Here is a 4,186-nt window from a genome sequence, read left to right on the forward strand (position 1 = left end):
TAGGGAAAGTCATGATACAGGCTACATATATTAGAAAAGTCTGAGGGGAACAGTTAATAGCCTGATAAGAGACTCTTTGTTATTTACCACGCACTCTCCCTTCACATATTGCTTAAACCCTATTTAACTGATGCATCTCTGCTTTATAACTTTATAAACCATGGAGACTGCTAGCCATGCAAAAAAAAAAAAAAAAAATCCCACAACAAACCAAACCTAACACCCCCACCCTGAAAGGAAGTATAGCTATCTAAACAATGACTAGAGGGAGGGGAGTCTTTGAGTGCATTGGCATATGATTCCCAAGCCCTAACCATAACCAGTTATCTATCTTGCCAGATATTTAGGATGGAGGACAGTAGGGTGGTTTTAAAAAACCTGCAAGTTCTTTGAATTCAAATGTTCTTCCAATACTTCATATTCTTCTCGGCCAGTGATTTATTCTCAGATTTTTTAAATGGATGCCAGCCAACAATTACCACGCTGAATTGTTTTACTACAATCCAGAAAGTAACATTAACTTTTTCAAAAAAAGCCTGCCATGGATGGATAGGTGTTTCCTTTTAAAAGCTCTCACTGTACTAAGGAATTTTGCAACAGTAAAGACTAAATCCAAAATTTTTATCCCCTGATTAACTTGCTGCAATGCACAAGAAAGTATTTCCTTGTCTTTTTCTTCCTCAGGCAGAGAAGCAGCAAATAAAGGACAGCTAGGACAGCAACAGTGAAAAATATTATTTCCCTGCTGTACTGATGAACTCTCAGAGCTCCCAGAGAGCTCAAGGTTACATGGAAATTGCATAGTCAAATAATCTTTAGACAATGCCTATAAAATCCTCAAAAAACATCATAAAGGGAACCGTGTACTTTCATTACACAATTACCCCACATTTTTATGTGTGTATTCAGTGCTAGAGGATTTTCCATAGCACATGCATGACGATGTGTATAAATGTATAAAAGCCCAGTATGTTCTTATTTTTCATAATTTTGCCTCAAAAGTAACACTAAATAATTCTGGTGTTAAACATTTGTTTACTTAAAGAAGCAGCAACACAGTAAATATTTATTCTTATTCACTAGGCAGTTAAAAACTAGTTACAAAAGCTAACAAATCTCAGGAGCAACACTGTACAAAGCTTTTGGGATGGCCGAGGAAAAGAGCCATTTGCCACGTCCACGTACTGAAAAAACTCTTATCAGCGTAAGTGATAGAAGTAGACTCCACATCAAGCACACTACACTAAATGACCATCTTGTCATTGCAGAAGCATCTGTCAGGAACAGTCCAAGTTTTTATCAGAACATTTCTATCAACTCTGAAAAAAACTGATTTACTCAGAGTATTTTCTTTTAAAAGACAGTATATTCATGGCATATAGTGAAGGTAAGGTAGGGCAAGTTACATCAGTTCTGTACGCTATGCATTTGCTAATCTGCATCTAGATTTTATTGTTGTGTGAATAGTGGTAACTGTGATGGATAAGAAATTTTTTTTTATACATTAAAAAAAAAAAAGACTATTGGAGGAAGACAAAATTTTACCCTAAAATCATTATTATCCCATGTTTCCCCTTTAAAGTCTGCACAAGATTTAAGTTCTTCTTGACTGCTTTTTCACCTCATTTCTCCGGGTCACCACCAGGTCCCGACCGGTCACTTTTCTCAAGTTACGTATCCACCAGTTTCTCTGCACTGCAATGGAGACCCTGGGCTACCCAGCTGCTCCACTGGGTCTGTGGGTATTTAGAGTCCAACAAAAGAACCTCAATTCCCTTGTGACAGAAAAAGAAGAGCTGTCCACAGCTCCCTTCTGGGAAAAAACCAAACAAACCAACAACCAACCATATGGTGTAACCCTTGTTTGAAGGCAATCCATTTACAAAGAGCTAGCATAGTTAGAGTGGCCTGGAAATTTGCAGCAACCTGTAGTAAGGCTGAGTCCTATTTGCCCAGTTTTCACCCCTGAAAACACTTAGGGCAGAAGAACAGCCAGTGTAGGTTCTTCTGACTGGCTAAAGCTCACTACAGCTTTCAGCAGCTTAAAATAGGGAAATTTAATGTTCCCCATGCATTTTGCTGATAATTCTAATGTGCTTTGTCAGCAATCATTAACCATACACTCGTCTCCAAAACATGCCATGGAGCAGCAAAACCTGGATTTATTTCAAAGTTTGCAGGTGCTGAAGTTTGCAGTAAGACTGTACTGGTTTCAGCTGGGATAGAGTTAATTTACTTCCTAAGAGGAAGAATTTTCTAGGTAGGAAGAAAATTAACTCCCTCCCAGCCAAACCCAGAACATACGCTTATGCACTCATATTGGGGGAGAGATCACCAAAATGAAAAAAGTTTTTCAAGCATTTCTTAACTGGCAAACATTTTTTCTAAGTCAGGGAGTCACCAATGACTTAAAACCTGCAGGAACTACACAAATGTAAAAAGCACAGTTTGTCTCCTAATCCCCCAATCCCTTCCTCCAAAAACTCTGCAGCCCCACACTTTACACTTCCATGTTGTAGTATTGAAACAGCAGCTGGAAAAGGAAGCTGAACATGCTACAGTCTCAGTGTAGCAACTCTCAACAACAGTTAATCAGGCAGTTTTATTATCTTCCGAAAAGATTATGTATCTGAATGATTCTGTTTCTTCAGAGACATGGGCTAAAAAGTAACTGCAGAAAAAAACTCACCTCCCACTTAAATATGTTACACTCTGCACAAACATCCTGCTCATCTTTAGAAGTCCTGGTTTTAGAAGAGCTTTTCTTGTCATGAATATTTTTTTTAAAAAACAGAATATGAGGATTGTTTTAGTTGATACTTCAGAAAACCAGTAAGAAGAATAAAAAGTTCTATTTTCTCCATCTCTGTTTGGAATGGCTAAAGGAATATTCAGGGACAGCAGGATAATAAAAGGATCTGAGGAACACAAAAAAATACACTTACTTAAAAGACGATAGATCTGTATCTCAATTCTAGTAGTAAACTACTGTACTACCCTGATATAGGAGTCCTATTTATAAACAGCTAATGAAAATCTTACCTTTTTCTCCAATATTTGTCATTGTCACTGAAAAATGAGAAAAAAAAGAGTAAAAATGATGTTTAAATAGCAAATGATGTAACTGAGTATTTAAAATTTCTGCTTTTCAATGAAAGAGGGAAAAACAATCACTAAACAATACAAGCTTTCGGCCACACACTATCAAGTTTTTATGCTGCGTACATTCACCACAAGAATAGGCAAGACAATGCCAATTGCCTGTATGTTTTTTGTCTCCCATTCCCAGGCTCAGTTCCTGAGAAATGGCTCCTCCATCTATCTGAAGCTGCTCATGTTTAACCCAAGAAAAGTCACCTCTGAAGAACAGGTATTTCTTTTACTCTGGTTGTACACGTTTTACTCTATATATGCTCTGTTCTTGAGGGGGAGGTATCAAGACTCCAGAACTGGTTTTGCCAGCAATACTCAGTGATACCTTACATCTCCAAAGCATTAAAACTGCAAGTAGACAAAAGTTGCATTTCTTTAAGAAATTCCCCACAAACTACAGGATTTGGAGATAGCACATGTATGTCATGCATGGAGTGGAGTAAACAGGTATAGATCAGTCACTGCATTTATGAAAGAGAATAAATCTTTTTCTTACAGCTATATTCCACTCTTGGTCTCATTATTTTTAAAAAATAACTATCCACAACAGGCATCTCAGAGAGATCAGAAACTCCCAAGTGATCAAAACTTTTTGGTTCTCTTGCCTTTTCTCCAAATCCACCCATCCCAATTAAACAGCCTACACACTGTAATATACTGGCACCTACAACCGCAAGCAAGAGGACAGTAGCTATATGAATCTCTCATCTGCTCTTCTTTCCCTAATAAAAATGGCTGCACAAGGCCAGTCTTCAAGCAGCAGGCACAAGGCAACTCCTACTGAAAGGCCAAGCAGCCATGCCATCCTATTTTGTTGTATTAAACTTAAGACTTGTTGGTAGAGTGAAAGTCACTATTTTAATATATCTAGCGCAATGCAAGGACGCACAGTGCGACCGGTGCTACTCAACATCTTAACTGATGCTCTGCAAGAGTGAAAACTCATCAATTTTACAGATGACACCACCCTGGGGACACCAGCTGACATGCTCATGTACAGGACTGCCATCCAGAGGGACCCAGACAAGCTGGA

The 4,186-nt window shown here is 38.3% G+C and overlaps 1 protein-coding gene across 1 annotated transcript in view; it reads right to left on the reverse strand.

Annotated features, from left to right (window-relative positions):
- Positions 1–3,063, reverse strand: part of ZDHHC2 (zinc finger, DHHC-type containing 2) — a 22,961-nt gene extending 19,898 nt beyond the window's left edge. Inside the window, exon 1 of the mRNA XM_010140850.1 lies at positions 3,043–3,063. The gene's annotated coding sequence lies outside the window, so the exon portion shown is untranslated. The remainder of the gene's footprint in view (positions 1–3,042) is intronic.
- Positions 3,064–4,186: the final 1,123 nt, after the last annotated feature.

This window comes from Buceros rhinoceros, unplaced genomic scaffold (assembly GCF_000710305.1).
Source record: "Buceros rhinoceros silvestris isolate BGI_N320 unplaced genomic scaffold, ASM71030v1 scaffold9130, whole genome shotgun sequence".
NCBI classification, from domain to species: domain Eukaryota; kingdom Metazoa; phylum Chordata; class Aves; order Bucerotiformes; family Bucerotidae; genus Buceros; species Buceros rhinoceros.